Source organism: Amblyraja radiata, chromosome 4, assembly GCF_010909765.2.
Source record: "Amblyraja radiata isolate CabotCenter1 chromosome 4, sAmbRad1.1.pri, whole genome shotgun sequence".
Taxonomy (NCBI): domain Eukaryota; kingdom Metazoa; phylum Chordata; class Chondrichthyes; order Rajiformes; family Rajidae; genus Amblyraja; species Amblyraja radiata.
Window position 1 is genome coordinate 54,106,100 of NC_045959.1, and position 22,071 is coordinate 54,128,170.

Below are 22,071 nucleotides of genomic sequence, written 5' to 3' on the forward strand. Positions count from 1 at the left end.
AAGGTAGGAACAAAATGCTGGAATAACTCAGCGGGTCAGGCACCATCTCTGGGGAGAAGGAATGGGTGACATTTCAGGTCGAGACCCTTCTTCAAACCAAGGGTGTTGTCTGTACGGAATGTGTACGTTCTCCCTGTGATTGCGTGGGTTTTCTCTGGCTGTTCTGGTTTCCTCCCGCACTCCAAAGGTACAGATTTGTAAAATAATTGGCTTCAGTAAAATGTGTAAAATTGTCCCTAGTGTGTAGGACACAGCCAGTGTACATGGCGATTGCTGGTCGGCGTGGATCCATTGGGCCAAAGGGCCTGTTTCCGCTCTGTGTCTCTAAAGTCTAAAGTACATTTGCACCATTATGTCAGCAGTACGCAGGTTTATACATTTCTTGATTTAGTCCATGCGCAACTTTACAATTATTTAGATTTTAGACTTTAGAGATACAGCGTGGAAACAGGCCCTTCGGCTCATCAAGTCTGTGCCGACCAGTGATCACACTGTCCACTAGCATTATCCTACATACTAGAGACAATTTACAATTTTAGTGAAGACAATTAACCTACAAACCTGTATGTCTTTGGAATGAGGGAGGAAACCGGAGCACCCAGAGAAAACCCATGCGATCACAGGGAGAATGTGCAAACTCTGCACCGATAGGACCCCGCGGTTAGATTCAAACACGTGTCTGTGATGTTGTGAGGCAGCAGCTCTACCGGTTGCGCCAGTGTGCCACACACACAGAAGAGCCAGAGGTGTAAAAGTGAACATTGGCCTTCATCCGTCAGAGTATTGAGTATAGAAGTTGGGAGGCCATGTTACAGTTATATGAGATGTTGGTGAAGCCGCATATGGAGTATGGTGTTCAAATTCGGGAAACATGTTGCAGGAAAGATGTTGTCAAGTTGTAACAGGTACAGTGGCGATTTACAGGGATGTTGCCAGGACTCGAGGGTCTGAGCTATAAGGAGAGGTTGAGCAGACTGGGACTCTCATCTTTGTAGCGCACAAGGATGAGGGGTGATCTTAAGGAGGTGTATGAAATCATGAGGGGAATAGATAGGGTAGACGCACACTCTTGCCCAGAGTAAGGGAATCGAGAACCAGACGACATAGATTTAAGGTGAGGGAGAAAAGATTGAATGGGAATCTGATGGGTAACTTTTTCACACAAAGGGTGATGGGTGTATGGAACCAGCTGCCAGAGGAGGTAGTTAGTTAAGGCAGGGTCTATCACAACGTTTAAGAAACAATTAGACAGGTACATTGTCAGGACAGGTTTAGAGGGATATGGGTCAGACACAAGCAGGTGGGACTAGTGTAGATGAGGCATGTTGGTCAGTGTGGGCACGTTGGGCCGAAGGGTCCGTTTCCACACTGTATGACTCTATGAACCTGATTATGTTATTGATAGCTTTTGAAGGTTCTAATATATCCTCCTAAACAAGTTCCCTGCTCTGAATAGCACTGGAATTGTTGCAATCATTCCAAATACTGCAAACTTCCATTGATCGTGTATTCAAACTGCACGTAAATTGACTGAAAGGAGAAAAATCTAAAGTTAATCTGAAGCAAATGAGAAAGAGTAATTGTCTCCCAGTATGGGTTAACATGCATCTGATTGAGCTATAATAGACTGCTGCATATTTTATGCTTTTTAATCACCGCAGATGTTTCAAATTATTATATGTTAAAAACTATTTCTACTACCCTTAAAGTATGAAGCTTCTGCTGTGAACACTTCAGAGAATTAAATACATATTATTGCAACATTGAATATAAAATTTCAGACCTCCAGGCATACATTAAATAAGTTGGCAGCACATTAAAGAAAATGCTTTGCTTATTAGATACTTCCTATTCTAAACAGTGTCATCAAAAACTAGACCAATCCATATAAAAAGCAATAGTGTTTCCACAAGAATCTTATGCCAAAAATCCTGTTTCTTCCAACTAATGAGTAAAGGATGTGTACTTTTTATATGAATCTCAGATTTTTTTTCCAAATAGCCACATTAGGAGGCATAAATATATGTTCCATATGGATTATATTTCATCAAATTGTGTCGGTATGATTCCAGAGATCTATAGCATGATAATGTTCAACAATACTTCATATGAAACAGAGCTAAAGATAAAAATCCCCCCACTTTATCCAACTGAGACCAAGTAACCAAAATCAGCAGATTTGGATTCTGGCACAGCTGAAGAAACACAAGAGAGAGAAAGTTAACTTAAAGTTATTGTGTAACTTTCCCTCATACCAATTATAAACTTATTTAGAATGATAACTTAAGACAATTTGTTACCCATTTGTTTCATTGATATTAATGATCACTCTATCAAGTTTACGCCAAAAGACGTTGATGTTGCTTTATTCTTAATGGTTGGGGGACAAAAATAAAATAGAAATAGTCGCCGTTGCATTTAATTTATTGCGTCATTTTTATCAGAATATGAAGGTTCGAAGTCCTTTCTCAACTCATTTATTTAAAATTAATCAGCTCACTCGGAGAGTAAGTTTGTTAAGTATTAATTACTAGTTCATTTCCAGAAAGGATGGCTAATAACATCATGGGGAGAAGGCAGGAGAAAGGGGTTGAGAGGGAAAGATAGGGAGATCACCCATGATTGAATGGAGTAGACTTGATGGGCCGAATGGCCTAATTCTGCTCCTATCACTTATGAACAATACCATATATGCACATATATACAAATAATTATGGCCTAAACACAATCTTACACTCACAAATAAGAACGTCTGCACATTCATTATTGCACTGAGTGGCAAATTGCATTTGCTCGATTATTTTTCCAATTGTAAATTACAACAACGAAACCAAGGGAAGTCCTCTAGACTGTCACGAGATTACAGACCCGACACCCGGATGTACTTATTGCCTTCAATCATGTGAACATCAGCCCCCACTTGTCGGGCTTCTCTCAGTATGTTGACTGTCCCACAAGGCACAATAAGACACTGGACTTGTGCTATGTCAATGTCAAGGAGGCCTATAGTGTCTTAGCCTTTCCACCGCTTGACAAATCAGATCACAACCTGGTTTACCTAAGGCCTTCTTACAAACCCTGTGTACTGAGACAACCTACAACCACCCGGTCTTTTAGAAAGTGGACAACAGAGGCCAGTGAATCACTGAGGGCCTGCTTTCAATGCACAGACTGGGACGTATTGATGGAGCCACAGGAATTCAGTATGGATGGAGGACATCGACAGGATGGCTGAATGCATAATGGACTACATGAACTTCTGCAGGGATGTTGTTGTGCCAGTAAGAACTGTTTGTTGCTTTCCCAACAACAAACCTTGGATTACAAGCAACATCAAGAGCCTCCTAAACGAGAAAAAGGAGGCTTTCAAGGTTGGTGACTGGGAAAAGATCAAGAGGGTACAGCATGACATGAAAAGGAGCATGAAGCAGGCAAAAGGGGACTATAAAAGGAGGCTGGAGAGGAAACTGCAGCACAACAACATCAAAGAGGTGTGGAGAGGAATGAAGACCATCACCAGGAAGACCAGGAAGATTGCTCCCGATGTTGGGGAAGTCCAGTACAAGGGGTCACAGCTTAAGGATAAGGGGGAAATCCTTTAAAACCGAGAAGAGAAGAACTTTTTTCACACAGAGAGTGGTGAATCTCTGGAACTCTCTGCCACAGAGGGTAGTCGAGGCCAGTTCATTGGCTATATTTAAGAGGGAGTTAGATGTGGCCCTTGTGGCTAAGGGGATCAGAGGGTATGGAGAGAAGGCAGGTACGGGATACTGAGTTGGATGATCAGCCATGATCATATTGAATGGCGGTGCAGGCTCGAAGGGCCGAATGGCCTACTCCTGCACCTAATTTCTATGTTTCTATCACTGGTTTCAAGGATAAGAGAAGCCAGCCGTCAGGAAACGTGGATAAGGCCAATGAGTTTAACCTGTTCTATAACAGGTTTGATCTGGTATCCCCTCCCACCTCCACAGGTGCCGCCTCTATCCCACCATCACCTCCATGAGGCAGCCCCCCTAACACCACAGCTACAGCACCTCCTATGCCGGCATCTCCTCAACTCTTCTTCACGGCGGACGAGGTGAGAGCTGAGCTGAGGAGGCTGTGCTCAGGTAAAGCAGCTGGCCCTGATGGTGTATGTCCCAGGCTACTGAAAGACTGTGTGGCTCAGCTGGCGGACCCACTCCAGACCATTTTCAACATGAGCCTCCATTCAGGGAGGGTACCAGGTCTGTGGAAAACATCATGTCTCGTGCCGGTTCCCAAAGCAGGGCAGCCGACCGAGATCAACGACTACATCTCATATCATGAAGACGATGGAGCGGCTACTCATTCGACTCCTGAGACCACAAGTCCAGCACACACTCGACCCACTACAGTTTGCGTACCAGGAGAACATTGGGGTGGATGACGCAGTCCTCTACATGCTGCACCGGATCTACTCCTTTTTGGACGAACCAGGTGGCTTAGTGAGGATTATGTTCTTGACTTTTCAAGCGCGTTCAACACCATCCAACCCCTGATTCTGAAAGACAAGCTTAAAAAGATGGGGGTGGACTCCACCTTTATCTCCTGGATATACAACTATTGGACGGGTCGACCACAGTTTGTTAAGCTGGGGGACTGCGTTTCCGGGACAGTGGTGTGCAATGTTGGAGCCCCACATGGAACGGTTCTGGCCCCGTTCCTCTTCACCCTGTATACTGCAGACTTCAATCATAAGTCTGACACATGCCACGTACAGAAATATTCAGATGACACAGCGATTGTGGCATGTGTAAGGAACGGGCATGAGGAGGAATACAGGGACTTGACCAGTGCCTTCTGTGCCTGGAGTAAAGAGAACTGTCTCATCCTGAATACAACCAAGAGTAAAGAGATGGTGGTTAACTTTGGCAGGTCCAAGCTCCCCCTTCAGCCGGTCAACGCTGCAGGGGCTGACATTGAGGTGGTGCAGACATATAAATACCTTGGAGTGCACCTCGATAACAAACTGGACTGGTCTGTCAACTCTGACGCCCTCTACAAAAAGGCCAGAGCAGACTCTTTTTCCTTAGAAGGCTCAAATCCTTCAATGTGCGTAATGATATGCTGTACATGTTTTACAATACTGTGGTTGCAAGTGTCATTTTTTACGCTGTTGTCTGCTGGGGCAACAGCATCAGTGCGAAAAACAACAAGAAGCTGGACAAACTGGTAAAACGGACTAGCTCAGTGCTGGAGGGGAGAGTGGACTCTGGGATAGATGTGCTTGAGAGGCCTATGAGGCGCAAGGTGTCGGTCATCCTGGAAAACCCCGGGCATCCCTTCCATGTAATTCTGGATAGTCAAAAGAGCACTCGGAACAACAACCGGCTCCTCTCCCTGCGCTGTAGGACGGAGCGGTTCAGGAGATCCTTCACCCCTGCAGCCCTGCAGCCATTACAATACAATACAATACAATTTATTTGTTGTCATTTGAACCTCATTGAGGTTCAAACGAAATTTGGTTTCTGCAGTCATACACACAAGAAAAAGAACCAAGACACAACACAATTTACACAAACATCCATCACAGCGCATCTCCTCCTCGCTGTGATGGAAGGCAAAGTCTTATCTCTCCCCTGCACTCCTCATTCTCCTCCCGATGTCAGAGTCAAAGCCCCCGGCGGGCGATGGTAAATAAGTCCCGCGGCGAATAAAGCCGCGCAGGGCGATGATGTAAGGCCCCGCTCCAGGTGATTTTCAACCCCGCAACTCGGGCGGGAGAAGTCGCCGTTGCGGAAGCCCTGAAAAGCGGTCTCCCACCCGGGCTCCCGGTGTCACCGTCCACCAGACCTGCGGCTGGAGCCTCCGAATCTCCGGGGTCGGGTCGCAGCTGCGCGCCACCACAGCTCCTCCCACGCCGAACTCGGCCAGCTCCGCGATGGTAAGTAGGTCCGCAGGCTCCGCGACTGGAGCCCCAGGTCGTTCCGGTTGGAGGCCGCTCCACGGTGCTAGGCACCAACGACAACGGAGACCCGACAGAGAAATGGTCGGGTTCTCCTTACAGGGAAAATATTTTAAAAGTTTCCCCACCCCCCGCCCCCCACATACATACCCAGTTAAAAAATAAAAATAAAAACTACATTCAAACGAGAAAAAAATAAAAAAAGACAGACGGACTGCAGAGGCTGCTGCTCCAGAGAATCTGCCTGATCAGCTGAGTTAAGGGCACGTCCCACTTAGGCAACTTTTTAGGCGAGTGCAGGAGACTGCGCTCGCCTCATGATCGCCACATGTTCGCTGGTGGTCTCTGGTGAGTCTCCTTCATGGTCGCGAGAAGTTCTCGCATTCTGGGAACTAGTCGCGGCCTCAGTATGGTTGCAGCAAATTTTTCAACATGTTGAATAATTTTCTGCGACCAAAAATTGGTCACCATGGAGAAAATCGATACTTTTGTAGTCATAGGTGTAGTGGTAGTGGGGTCGCCATGAGTTTTCAAAACCAAGGAAAACTAACCAGTAATGATAAATGCCCGCCAAACTTCATAGCTGTGTATCTCTGGCTTATTAAAAGTTGTCTGGCTTCTTAAAAGTGTCTCCACTCCTTCTTCCCCCTGAAAAATCGCCTAAGTGGGACAGGCCCTTTACTCCAGCATGTTGTGTCCCTCTTTGGTGTCAGTGGAGTGTTGTTTTTCTGCATGGAACTCTGTAGAGACAGCACCCATAGTCAAAATTGAACCAGGTCTCTGGCGCTGTAAGGCAGCAACTCTACCGCTGTGCCACCGTGCCACCCCAACCCTTGAAAACCTTTTGAAGATGTGGGTTTCATAATTCATCTTCATTCTCAGGTTTGCCTTGAGTCTGATAAGCTCAACTATCGTTGGGTCGCCCAGTTCTGCTGGTGTATCCGTCTCCCTCAACAAATAGAGTAACCTTCCCCCTGCAAAAACATTTCCTTTGAAAGTGAGAGGGGAGTGTACCTGACAGGTCCCCATTCTGCTCCAGTGAAGCAAATCTCCTGTGAGCTGATCACAAATAGAAATGAGCAGCAGCTGTAAACTCCTACAACCATACTGAAGGGGAAGGTAGGTAATGGAGAAGCTGATATAACTTTACTGAAGTTTTTGAAAAGCTGCACAGTGCACAGACTTATGCTACTGAGGGGATGGAGTACTCGATGTCCTTGCCAGATGGCATTGTTATTTTGGCTCATACATCATCCTTACAGGCAGGTAATTAGGTAAAATATGAATAATATTTGTAATGTGTCTAAACACTGCAGCTCTATCATAAATAACGGGACATGAACAGTCCCAGTGTGGAGGAAAGCAAGTTTTCAAATTCTCAATTTCATGTTCCGTTTAATACACAGCCAATGTATTATGCTGTAAGCAAGGAGTCTGAAGAAGGGTTCCAACCCTAACATCACCCATCCTTTTTCTCCAGAGATGCTGCCTGACCCGCTGAGTTACTCCAGCACTTTGTACCTATCTTCTATCATGATTTAGATTAGTTTAGTTTATAGATACAGTAAAGAAAAAGGCCCTTCGGCCCACCGAGTCCATGCTGCCCATCGCTCACCCATTCACACACTAGTTCTACACATTCTCTACATGCTAGGGGCAATTTTACAGAGGTTGTTCACCAACAAACCCGCACTCCTCATGGACAGAACCCGAGGTCAGGATCGAACCCGGGTCTCTCACACCACAAGGCAATGGCTCTACCAGCTGCGTCTCTCTGTGCATATCATTGGTGAGTTTTATTTCTCTTCTATTGCAGATGCTGCTTGTTGGTGCAGCAGTTGAGTTGTTGCTGCCTTACAGCATCACGTCTGTATGGAGTTTGGACATTCTCCCTGTTTTCTCCGATTCCTCCCACACTCCAAAGACAGACAGGGTTGTAGGTTAATTGCCATGGTGACAATTGTAAATTGTCCCTAATGGTGTAGGATAGTGCTAGTGTACGGGGTAATCGCTGGCCGGCCTGGTCTCGGTGGGCCGAAGGGCCTGGTTTTGTGCTGTATCTCTAAATTTAACTAAATTAAAAACTAATTTACTAATCTGAATCCAAATATGACTTTAAATTTCAGAACTGCCATAGCAGGATAAGAACTAGTCAAGTGAATTATCACCATATCCTTACATTACCTCACAACATTACAAAATGCTCAAGACTATTTAGAAGGTACACCTTAAGTTCTGCATAAATACTAAAACATTATATCTGTGCAATCTATTCTTTAAAAATTCCTAACATTTCAAAGGATCAACAGTAGATTGTTTAGCTTCTCATTCATGTTGCACTATTCCATTAGATCATAGCTGATCGACATCATAGTATTATAGAACAGGAGGAGGCCATTTAGCTCATCGAGATCATGCCAGCTTCTAATAGCGAAATCCCTTCAGTCTCATTCACCCCACAAAGCCTGTAATTCAAAACCATTTAACTACTTTGTCCCCAATTTCTATTCAATTTCATTTTAAATGTGATTACTGCCTCTGTCTCAAGAGCTAGTACTTTAATAAACTTCTGTGTTAGCTGTTTCTTTAATAACCTTCTGTATTTCCTGCTCCTCCCAAGGCAATCATTAATCATCACTCTAGTTTTTCATTAACTTACCAGCAGAAACTATCCGTTATGAGAGGGGGAAAAAAAAACACCTGGCAATCTTTAAAAAAACATTTAGTGCACCAACAGTTGGTAGGTTAAGCCACATGCATCAGATGTGCTCCACACTGTGTACAGTAGATCTTGCTGGGAATGATTAGGGTAGGAGAGAAACAGCACTAATGGACCTAGAGTCAAACAGACATACAACGTAGAAACAGGCTCATCAGCCCAACCTGTCCACACCGACTAACATGGCCCTTCTACACTAGTCCCACCTGTAGGTTGGTTACTTCACTTACTAACCAATGGAGTTCTTTATTATTAGAAGCTCCGCCTACTACACTGTTCCATATTATCGCAAACCCTGCATTTGGTCCATATCCCTCCAAACTTGTTTTATCTATGTAACTGTCTAATTGTTCCTTAAGCGCTGCAACAACTATGCCTCAACTACCTCCTCTGCAGCTCTTCCCATACACCCACCAGCATTTGTGTAAAAAACGTTACCCCCTCAGATTCCTATCAAATTTTTCTCCCTTCACCTTAAACCTATGTACTTCGGTTCTCGATCCCCCTACTCTGGGCAAAAAACTCAAAGCGTTTAACCAATCTATTCCTCTCACGATTTTGGATACTTTTATAACATCAGTCCTCATCCTCCTCGGCTCAAAGGAATAGAGTCCTAGCCTGCTCAGCCACTTCCTATAGCTCAGACACTTGAGTCCTGGCAACATTCTTGTAAATCTTCTCTGCACCCTTTAGAGTGCCTCCGAGATGGATTCTTAGAGCAGCTTGTAATGGAGCCGACCAGAGAAAAGGCAATTCTGGATTTAGATGTTGTCCAATGAACCAAATTTGATAAGAGAATTTGAGGTAAAGGAACCGCTTAGAGGTAGTGATCATAATATGATTAGTTTTAATCTGCAATTTGAGAAGGAGAAGGTTAAATCGGAAGTGGCAGTGATGGCACTGAACAAATGGGATTATGAAGGCATGAGAGAGGAGCTGACCAAGGTAGACTGGAAAGGGATACTAGCAGGAATGACGGTGGAACAGCAATGGCAGGAATTTCTGGGCGTAATCCGGAAGACGCAGGATCATTTCATTCCAAAAAGGAAGAAAGATTCTAAGGGGAGTAGGAGGCAACCGTGGCTGACAAGAGAAGTTAGGGATAGAATAAAACTAAAGGAAAAGATGTATAACACAGCAAAGAGTAGCCGGAAGCCAGAGGATTGGGAAACATTCATAGGACAACAGAAGGAAACAAAACGGGCAATATGGGCTGAAAAGATGAAGTACGAAGGGAAGCTGGCCAGGAATATAAAGAAGGACAGTAAAAGTGTATTTAGATATGTTAAGGGAAAAAGAGTAACAAAGTCAAATGTGGGTCCCTTGAAGGCAGACACGGGTGAAATTATTATGGGGAACAAGGAAATGGCAGAAGAGTTGAACAGGTACTTCGGAAGACACAAACAATCTCCCAGATGTACTGGAGGACAGAGGATCTAAGGGGGTCGAGGAACTGAAAGAAATTTTCATTAGGCGAGAAATAGTATTGTGTAGGCTAATGGGACTGAAGGATGATAAATCCCCTGGGCCTGATGGTCTGCATACCAGGTTCCTCAGGGAGGTGGCTCTAGAAATAGTGGACACATTGGTGATTATTCCAATGTTCAATAGATTCAGGATCAGTTCCAGTGGATTGGAGGATAGCTAATGTTATCCCACTTTTCAAGAAAGGAGCGAGAGAAAACGGGGAATTACAGACCAGTTAGCCTGAGTTCGATGGTGGGAAAGATGCTGGAGTCAATTATTAAAGAGGTAATAATGGGGCATTTGGATAGCAGTAAAAGGATTAGTCCAAGTCAGCATGGATTTATGAAAGGAAAATCATGTTTGACTAATCTTCTGGAATTTTTTGAGGATGTGACAAGTAAAATGGATGAAGGGGAGCCAGTGTATGTAGTGTATCTAGATTTTCAGAAAGCCTTTGATAAGGTCCCGCACGGGAGACTGGTGACTAAAATTAGAGCACATGGTATTGGGGGTAGGGTGTTGACGTGGATAAAAAATTGGTTGGCAGACAGGAAGCAAAGAGTAGGAGTGAACGGGTCCTTTTCAGAATGGCAGGCAGTGGCGAGTGGAGTGCCGCAAGGCTCGGTGTTGGGGCCGCAACTGTTTACCGTATATATTAATGATTTGGAAGAGGGAATTAGGGGCAACACTAGCAAGTTTGCAGTTGACACAAAGCTGGGTGGCAGTGTGATCTGTGAAGAGGATGTTAGGAGGTTGCAGGGTGACCTGGACAGGTTGAGTGAGTGGGCAGATGCGTGGCAGATGCAGTATATTATAGGTAAATGTGAGGTTATCCACTTTGGTGACAAAAACAAGGGGGAAGATTATTATCTCAATGGGGTTAGGTTAGGTAAGGGGGAGGCCTGGAGTTGGATATGACTGCCACGTCTGAGCACCACGCAGAGTTGATCATGAGGCAAACGCCCCCTCCTCTCCCTTTCCCAGATACCTGTGCACGGTCTATACGGTGGATGGAGAACCCTTCAGGCTGGACCGCTGAGTCTGGGGAGCTGGGGGTGAGCCATGTCTCTGTGAAACAGAACACAGGGCATTCCCTCAGCTCCATTTGGCAAAGCAGCCTTGACTTTAAGTCCTCCACTTTGTTTTCTAATGACTGTACGTTGGCCAGTAGGATGGTAGGGAGAGGGGGCCGAAGTCCCCTGTGTTTCAGTCTTACTTGTAGTCCTGCCCGACAACCACGTTTCCGTACTCCATGAAGCCCTCCTCGGTGTTTAAAGGTACAGTACTTGCGAGTCTCCGCAAGGTCGGTGATCCCCTTAGTCGGCACCTCCAGCTCCGTTGCTGCTGGGATATCCTGCCCTACGACCTCGATTCCTGACTCCATGAAGGCCTCCCTGGTGTGTACCTGCGCGCCTCCGCCAGGCCGGGGATTCCCTTACAGTCGCCATCTTCGGGAGTTCGCAGAAGCGCTAATGCATTTAAATGCATTAGGAGCTCGCTACTTACAGCATTGATTTTTGCAGATTCTTTGATACAGGTGAGCTCAGAAATACTATATTTGAAGATTTTCTGTTGTGCTGCTGGCAAAATGTCGCCGCAGGTAGTCGCCATCTTAGGTAGTTCACACAAAAAAAAAATCAAGTGAAATACAGTCCATCTAATTACTGGCACTCTGTTTACTCTCAATCCAAGCACCCAATAGTACTGTTGGATTCCAATCAGACTTCTGTTAGTCTGGTGAAATGGATAATCCAGAAAGGATCCGGAACCAAGGGTGCCAGAAAATCAGTGGTGGACCTGTACCTTGGTACATATGACATATATTAAATGATGGGGCAAGCTTGAGGTGCCTAATGGCCTTCTCCTGCCATTCTTCTCTTGTGTACGGACCCTTTGCTCAGCTGATGTTCTACCATTTCCCCACACAAGAATAAATTACTCAAGGCTCCACTATCTTAGCATGTAGACAAAGCCATTTGCCATAAATAGAATTATAGTAGGCTGTAATGAGGAAGGTCCTGCAAGATTTCAATCATTACGATAATAGTTGATGATTACTGAAGACTAACAGCATTTCCTTCTTAACGCTCCTATATAGAGCGATTAATGTGACACGAAGGGGCAAAAAAGGGTTCTTAAATTTCATAACTGCACTATTATTTATTTTGCAGTAATTTAATAAATATGATGTCACATTCTGGTCATTTTAGAGAAAGTGCAGGCATTTGGCCTAATATAAATTTTTCAATGTTAAAAAGATGTTATCAAGTTTGGGGCGGCAGTGGTAGAGTTGCTGCCTTACAGCGCCAGAGACCAGTGTTTGATCTTGACTAATGGTGCTGCCGTATTGAGTATGTACATTCTCCCCGTGACCTGTGTGGGTTTTCTCCGGGTGCTCCGGTTTCCACCCACACTCCAAAAATGTGCAGGTTTGTAGGTTAATTGGCTTGGTAAAATAGTAAATTGTGCCTAGTGTGTGCTGGATACTGTTAGTGTGCGGTAATTGTTGGTCGGCGCAGATTTGATGGGCCGAAGGGCCTGTTTCTACGTTGCATCTCTAAACTAAACTAGATCAAACGAAAGGCGACTCAGTCAGAAAGAGTTAAAATAAACACCATTCATTTTCAGTTTAGGAAGTTCACAATTCCCTTAATCTACTCATTTGAAAAGCACGCATTACCAACACCTACAGTTGTTTCACCACTTCTAGTCATGTTCATTTCAAATAAAACATTAAAGATACAAAACAGATGATCAGCGAAATCCATGCTGTCTAACTCTTTAGCTCATTTGCTCTATTGAGACAATATGTTTACTGATTACATTATTAAGACACCAGCATCATGCAGCTAGGGATGTTAATAATATAATCATATTGTTCCTATTTCTAATTCAGTAAAAGTATAAAAAGCAAATGATATCAGATTCTGGCCCAAAAATAGCTTTCAAGGGTGACAATTTTGCTTTAACATTCCAACATCTTTAGGTCACATATTTCATTAACCCACAAGGGCCAGATATTGTAACATTATTAAAATACAAAGCAAGCATGAAATAAAAGAAGGTGGTTATTTTGAAACACGAGATCTTTGCTACAAAGGGAAAAGCCATGGAAAATAAGGAGCAAAATCAGTGGCAAAGAAACAACACATTTATAGTTTAAAAAAGACACAAAGTGCTGGAGTAACTCAACCGGATCAGGCAGCATCTCTGGAGAACATAGCTCCATGTTCTCCAGAAATGCCACCTGCCCCTTTCAATTATTCCAGCACTTTGTGTCTTTTTTGTAAATCAGCATCTGCAGTTCCTTGTGTTCAAAATATTTACTGTATATTGATGGAAATTCATGGATAATTGATTTTGAAGTTATGGCAAGTTGGGCCGAAGGGCCTTTATCCGTGCTGTGTATCAGGCATTGGTTCTGTGTTAAATGGTGGTCAGCAAATCAGGGAGAACATCCCTTTCTTTGAGCACCACAATGGTATTATTCTGCCACTCAATGACTTCATCTGTATAATAACCTATGCTGCATGGTAGAATCATAGAATCATAAAGCCTCGAAACAGGCCCAACTTGCCTATGCCGACAAAGATATTCCATCTACACTAGTCCCACCTGCCTGCATTTGGCCCATATCCTTCTAAACCTTTCCTATCCATGTACCTGTTCAAATGTCTTTGAAATGCTATCATAGCACCTGCCTCAACTACCTCCCCTGGCAGCTCGTTCCCTACACCCATCACTCATGAAATTTTCCATTGACAAACGGGTCCCTTTCAGAATGGCAGGCAGTGACTAGTGGGGTACCGCAAGGCTCGGTGCTGGGACCGCAGCTATTTACAAGATACATTAATGATTTAGATGAAGGGATTAAAATTAACGTTAGCAAATTAGCAGATGACACAAAGCTGGGTGGCAGTGTGAATTGTGAGGAGGACAATTTACAATCCACCCAGTCACAGAGAGAATGTACAATCTCACAACAACCATAGTCAGGATCGAACCCTGGCCCCCAGGACCCTGGAGTTGTAAGGTAGCAACTTTACCCTTGCGCCACTGTGTCATCCACCGTATCTGCCTCCACCATCATCTTGGCAGTATGATCCAGGCACCCACCACCCACTGTGTATAAAAAAAACTAGCCCCATACATCACCTCTTGAACTTTGCACCTCTCACCCTGTTCCTGTTCTGATGTCTATTACAGCAATTTAATATTTTCTGATTTTCAAATGATGGCAACCTGAGCAATCCTGAGCAACAGAATCACAATTAATACGAAAATAATTGCTGTTGCTCTCTATATTTATATGAAGCTACACATTTTTCAGACTAACAGTACCTGTAATATCTCTCCTGAAAAGGGCAATTAAAAGCATAATTGGTTTCTCAAAATTACAGCAGAGTGTTTCTTTAATTTGTTCTTTAAACATCACCACATCAAGACCATTGACAATTCCTTCAGTTCTATAATATAGCGAGGCAATTAGAAACAATGCAACGACAAACATGTGGAGCTGAAATATAAAATCAATTTGTCTTGTCGGGATGAAAACGAAACCAGTGGGGCCCCACCTTTTTATTATATACAAATGTGGTGCAAAGCAACCACAGAAAATCAAACACTGTCCTCAATGAAACAGTCTCTTTCTAGCTTCTGGAAAGGATGTGCCTGTTTAAGAGGCCTGTATGGGCCATTGATAAAAGTCTGTTTCCAGATGCAAAGTACTTCTCTAACTGGGTAGAATTACAGCAGAACACCAAAGAACAAGAAGCCGCAGAGAAATGCAACCCACGAGAATCAAAGCAATCCGCTGTAATAAACACAGCTAACTAGTTTAGCTTAAAATATTTGAGGGACAACAAACTTTCCCCTCATAGATGATAACCTTCACAAATACACAACAGCAGTCAGGTGCATGTTTAGTACAGTGGGGGAACAAGTAACAGAACCAAGGTTATCTGAAGTTCAAAAATTAGCTGTTTTGAAGGTCAAAAACCACAGTTCAAACAAGCTGCAATAAGTTATTGGCAAAAATAATTGCTCCAAGACATTATTAAGGTCTTGACCTTTGACTTCCCCAGCAGGCTGGAACACGAATGTTTTTGTTACTCACCCAGTCTGGCCATCTTTAGCAGTAGGCCAGCGGGGGTGGGGGGGGGGGTGAAGGAGGTGGCTGGCGGGAATGGGAAATTGGTGAAAAGTGCAGAGTGGCGGGCGGGCAGAGAAAGGAGGTCAAATCTGAAGACAAGTCATTCCGAGCTACTGTGGTACACATCAGTTCCCATTTGCCAACTGAGAGTAGAATTGACTGAGGTCAGGGAGTAGCACACTTATTCACTTCCCCAGGCAGGGAATTAGATAATGACTTGGGAGACCCAATAAGTCAGCAGGGGATGGTAAAAATCGCCACAATGTCCCACAAAGACACAATATCGAATTTGGAAGAGAACAACCTGCATTCTGTTCCTGAAGAGTTATGACTTTTGTTGAAGATTACAGAGGTCACAGATATATGTTTCAATGTAAAGCTATAGTTATAAATAGTCCGAATTTTTAAAAAAAATCTTGAGGCACGCAAGTGGAAATTGTAAACTGGTTCACATTCTTTTTTGTAAGGTATGACAACTCATGTGCGCTCTACTAAAATGTCTGTAAGATGCAATTGTACATAGTACACTAGAATATATTCCAGTACGCAATAGATCCACTGGCATTATAAGAAACATTTTAATCAACAATGTAATAACTTAGCTCTGATGCTCAGTACAGAATACCAGAGTATTAGAATTCCAGGGCATAACTGGTTTAATCGTATCACTGTTCACTATAATTTTGCTCACACTGCACACAACTTCCACGGTGCCCAAATTCATGGAGAAAGCGGCAGCATTTTAATTCATGAACGTAATGAATAATTGGATTTCACTTCACTTCAGTCAAACTTTCTGTACTGAAGAAATAGACTTCCTGAAGCATAAACGCATGGCATTTGGCTGAAGACAATTCAGAAGCTCTATGCTGGAGTAACTCAGCGGGACAGGCAGCATCTCTGGAGAGAAGGAATGGGTGACGTTTCAGGTAAGATCCTTCTTCAGACTGATGTCAGGGGAGTGAGCGGGACTGAGATAGAATGTAGTCGGAGGCAGTAAGACTGGTGGGGGAACTGGGAAGGAGGAGGGGATGGAAAGAGAGGGAAAGCCGGGCTATGTGAAGTTAGAGAAATCAATGTTTATACCGCTGGGGTGTAAGCTACCCAACAAAATATGAGGTGCTGTTCCTCCAATTTGCACTGGGCCTCACTCTGACAATGGAGGAGGTCCAGGACAGAAAGGTCAGATTGGGAATGGTGGGGGGGGGGGGACTTAAAGTGCTGAGCAACCAGGAGATCAGGTAGGTTAAGGCAGACTGAGCGGAGGTGTTCAGCGAAACGATCGCAGAGCCTTCACTTAGTCTTGCCGATGTACAGGAGTTGACACATTGAACAGCGGATACAGCAGATGAGGTTGGAGGAGGTACGTGAACTTAGGCCTCACCTGAAAAGACTGTTGGGGTCATTGGATGGAGTCGAGGGGGGAGGTAAAGGGAGAGGTGTTGCATCTCCTGCGGTTGCAGGGGAAAGTACCTGGGTACGGGGTGGTTTGGGTAGGAAGGGACGAGTTGACCAGGGAGTTGCGGAAAGCAGAAAGGGGTGGAGATGGGAAGATGTGTCCAGTAGTGGGATCCCGTTGGAGGTGGCGAAAATGTTGGAGGATTATATGCTGTGTGCGACGGCTAATGGGGTGGATGATGAGGACAAAGGGGACTCTGTTCTTGTTACGAATTGGGGGAGGGGGTGCAAGAGCGATGCTGCGGGATTATCGAGGAGACCCTACTGAGAGCCTCATCTATGGAAGAGGGGAACCCCCATTTCCTAAAGGATGAGGACATCTGCGATGACTTGGTATGGAAAACCTCATCCTGGGCACAGATACAATACAACAATACAATACAAATTTATTGTCATTTGAGCCCCAGTGAGACTCAAACGAAATTTTGTTTCCACAGCCATACAAACAAAAACAATGTCCTACAGACATACACACAATTAAGTTCACACAAACATCCATCACAGTGAACCCACTGTGATGGAAGGCAAAAGTCTTTTCTCTCCCCTGCTCTCCATGTCTCTCCCGATGTCCAAGCCCCAGGCGGGCGATGATAAGTCCCACGGCCATTTTAGGCCGTGCCGGGCGATTTACGGCCCCGCTCCCGGTCTAGAAGTCTCGAAGTTGGAGCCCCCGGCGGGCGCTGGAATGTCCCACGGCCACGAAGCCGTGCCGGGTGATGTACTTCCCCGCTCCGGGTCGTTCCAAACCCCGCGACACGGGCTGGAGAAGTCGCGTTGCGGGAGCTCCGGGAAGCGGTCTCTCTCTCTCCCCCCGGACCCGCGAGCTCCCGATGTCCCAGTCCACCGGACCTGCGGCTGCGTTGCTGGAGCCTCCGAGCCCCAGGAGTCGAGTCGCAGCAGCGAGTCACCACCGCTCCCCACGTTCTGAGGCCGGCCAGTCCCACGATGGTGAGTAGTCCGCACCTCCGCAGTCTCCCGAGCCCCCGGGTCGTTCAGGTTGGAGGCCGCTCCACGGTGCTAGGCCCCAACGACAACGGAGACCCGACAGGGAAAAGGTTGGGTCTCCCAGACAGGGAAGAGATTTCAAACAGTTTCCCCCTTCCCCCCCCCCCCCGCCCCCCACATATACACATTTAAAAACCAGTATTAAAAAACACCAAACACTACATTTAACTAGACAAAAAATAAAAAAAAGACAGACAGGCTGTAGGAGCCGCTGCAACGAGTCGCGCCGCCACCAGGAAAATGGAGATGCGGCGTAGACGGAGGAATTGGGAGTAGGGGATAGAGTCTTTACAGGAAGCAGGGTGGGAAGAAGTGTAATCTAGATGGCTATGGGAGTCAGTGGTATTGTAGTACATGTCGGTCAATAGTCTGTCTCCTGTGATGGAGACGGTGAGATCTAAAAACGGTAGGGAGATGTCGGAGATGGTCACAGGGAGAACATGCAAACTCTGTACAGGCAGCACCCGTGGGCAGGATCAAACTGGGTCTTTGGTGTTGTAAGGCAGCAAGTCTACTGCTGCACCACTGTGCCGACCTAATATACAAAACTAATGATAAAGCAGGGAAACACCCCTAGTGGCCCTAATAAAGCCCTCACAGCGTTAGAAACCTGGCTACAATTCTGACCACAGGTACTATTTGTATGGGGTTTTGCACTTTCTCTCTGTGAATGCGTGCTCCATTTTCCTCCCACATCCCAAAGACATGCAGGTTTGTAGATTAATTGGCCGCTGTAAAATTGCCCCTAGTGGATGCAAAAGTGGGATAACGTAGAACTAGTGTGAACAAGTGATCGATCGTCGGTTTGGACTCGGTGGGTCGAAGGGCCTGTTTCCATGCTGTATCTTTATCAATCAATTAACGACTAGTGATTAGGTGAACACTTTTATTGCCGTGGCCATCACTGGGTGACCCAGGCTGTGCAGCCTTGGTTATGCCATTGTCAGCTCCCTCTCCTCCAGCCCTCAGTCTCAGATGGGGCTCAGCAACAGTAACTCCAAGACCAGAACTGTGGCTGAAATCTGGTACCTGAAATATTAAGGAGCATAGGCTGAAATATGTGGCTCCTCCACTTTGTAATCAGTTTTTGAGCCTGCTCAGGTTTCTTAATGGTTACTCTGATGTCCCATGGGCAGGCAGGCTTAGTTGCTCTTTGCTCTGTCTTGCTGGTGAACCCTGTACATTTAAGCCTTAAGAGCCGCATTCATCTCCTCTGCTAGTATTTCACTTCTGAAATCCTTATTAAGCTCCTATTGCATGTTTCCTGTTATGCACGTTGGTACTAGGAACAACATGCAATGAAACTGTCCATCTTAAGGAAGCCTTTCAGAGTATTAGAGGTATGCACAATGGAAACAGGCCCTTCAGACCAACTCTTCCATGCTAACCAAGGTGCCTTCCTGAACAAGTCCCATTTGCCTGTGTGTGGCCCTTATCCCTCCAAACCTTTCCCATCCTGTCCACATAACATCTAAACCGTAAAATTATATCCACCTCTGCCACTTCCTCTGATAGCTTGTTCTATATATGTACGGCCCTCTGTGTGAAAAACATGCTCCTCAGGTCCCCTTGAAATATTTCCTTCTCACCTTAAACCACGTTTTAGACACCCCTATCAAGATTGACCATTCACTTTGTCTATGACCATCCGGGTTTTATCAACCTCTCGAAGGTAACCCTCACCCTCCAGTGCTCCAGCCTTTTATTGTTTCGAGTTTAGAGATACAGTGAGGAAACAGGCACTTTGGCTCACTGAGACTGTGCCGACCAACAAGTACCCATACACAAGTTCTATGTTATCCCAGTTTTGCACCCACTCCCTACATACTGGGGACAGTTCACAGTTTACAGGGCGCCAAATAGCCTACAAACCTGCACTTCTTTGGAATGTAGGAGGAAACAAGAGCACCCAGAGGAAACCCATGTGGTCACAGGGAGAATGTGCAAACTGCATACTGACAGCACCTATGGTCAGGATTGAACCCGGGTCACCGGTGCTGCAAGGCAGCAACTCTGCCGCTGCCCCACTGTGCCTCCCTATTTAAAAGGGCTTTCTGAGAGGAACGCAGCTCATCTGAATGCCTTCCCACTGCTTAAATGAGTTTACAGCTCTAGACTAAAACCAGAAAATTCTGAAAACACTCAGCGATTACGGTTGAATCCATAGAAACAGAAACAATTAGTACTTCAGCTCTTTCTCTCTGTCAGCTGGTAGAGCTGTGCCTCACAGCGCCAGAGACTCTGACTAATTATGCTGTCTGTGCAGACTTTCATTCTCCCTATGACAGCGTAGGTTTTCTCCGAGTGTTCCGATTTCATCCCACATCCCAAAGACCTGCAGTTTTGTAGGTTAAATGGCCCCTTGTAAATCCCCACACACTAACACAATCCTACACACATTAGGGACAATTTACTAGTTTACTGAGGCCAATTAACCTGCAAACCTGTACGTCTTGGAGTGTGAGAGGAAACCGGAGCTCCCGGAGAAAACTGACGCGGTAAAAGGGAGATCGTACAAACTACGTACATACAGCCCCATAGTCATGATTTAACCCAGGTCTCTGGCACTGTAAGGCAGCAACACTACAACTGCACCACTGTGCCACCCTATGCCATTATTCCTTTTGGAATAGAGTTATTAATGTACTTGTAATGTTAGGCTATTATTATTAGGATATAATGTTGCTCCCCTTTGACCTTCTGAATAGCATATTACCAGAAATAACATGGCTGACAGGTCCAAAGACACTGATTCTGGCCAACTTCAATATTGTGCCTTCAGCCATGCATCTAAGCCAGACTCGGGTTAAGGTTGGTGTAGAAGGGAAAGGAGGTCCAGAACCTCCTGCCAGTACAAATTCCCGCTTGCTATTGATGTTCTCCTGCGGCTCCCTGGCTTGTGAATTCCCGCTTATTTCTTCACTCCCGGCCTTGGGCCCATCCATCACCCCTCACTCGGTTACCAGCAGACAATGTACGCCATCCCCCCCACCGTGGTCCATTATTGCGAGGACTTACTGCACTCTTTATGAACTTAAAGTTGGATGAAGTTGCTAAAGTAATTGACTGTTATTAAGATGGTTTTTGAGATATCTCTGAAGGATCAGTTAAAATGTGGTTTTCTTCTTCTAAATCTGACCGGTCAAACGTAAATTGGAAGAGACAAACACAACCGTTCCACCCTCCAAGCATGACAGAAGATTATTTTCCTAAACAGGTACGGTACACTGGAAGCTACAAAACTGAAAAAAGAAAACACCCTTTCTTCGTGATCAAATTGATAAACAGAAAAATCAAACTGAAAAGAACAAAGCAGGGAATCTGGAGCCCATTTTCTGTTGTGATTAAACCATGGTTATTCATTTAGATGATAGGAATATGTTGGCCATGACCGCTAAGGCCGTCACATTGCTTCCAACGTCAACTATTCTATTAGTTTTATTTTTCAATTGTGAGAAAAATGATAGGTAAGGAGAAAAAGAGTCACACAGTGCAGGAGTAGGGTGAGGGGGGGAAACATTTAATAGGAACCTGAGGTTTTCACATATAGGGTGGTGGGTGTATGGAACGAGCTGCCAGAGGATGTAGTTGAGGCAGATACTATCGCCACAGTTAAAAGCTATTTGGACAGGTACATGGATAGGATAGGTTTAAAACGATATGGGCCAAACACAGGCAGGTGGAACTAGTGTAGATGGTACATCTTGGTTAATGTATGCATTGGGACCGTTTCCATGCTGTATCTCTAAACTAAACTAAAGTAAAGTAGGGGGGTGGGGAGGTGTTGGGTGGAATGTGGGACGTAGGTTACTTAACTAAGATTGGTGAATTCAATGTTCATACCATTAGGTTGTAAGCTACCCAAGCAGAACACTGTTCAGCAGAGATCTGTTTTTTTCTAGAGGGGTGATAGTAGTATACCTCTACCAAATGGCAGCAGAAACCCCATTTTGGGTAGTGAATTGAACCCAAGATCAGAACAAAGAATGCTTTGTACTGTTGCAAGCACAATCTATCTCCACCCTCTGGGGGAAAATAACCAAAATTCTCCACTGTGATGCAATTTTATTTTCATACCAGCAATTCTTGTGGCTTTTTTTGTGAGTAAGAACAACAAAATTATGGACAATTCCGCACAGCAGTCTTGCAGACCCATGGAGTCTGGATTTGGAACTGCCAATGTTAACATCACATGGATCCTTTGTAGCCAGCGAAAGCAAAGCTTTTATCTCCAACAGTCCAGCTGTATTAGAAATTGTACCACAGAGATGAAAGTAGAAAAGAGAATCAACAGCATTGACTTAATTGCTTGCTTGACATACTTTAAAATTTAGTAGCAAG

At 44.9% G+C, this 22,071-nt stretch overlaps 1 protein-coding gene across 6 annotated transcripts in view; it reads right to left on the reverse strand.

The window, feature by feature from the left end:
- vps13b (vacuolar protein sorting 13 homolog B) overlaps window positions 1–22,071 on the reverse strand; it is an 806,769-nt gene that overhangs the window by 142,682 nt on the left and 642,016 nt on the right. The gene's annotated exons all lie outside the window — the stretch shown is intronic.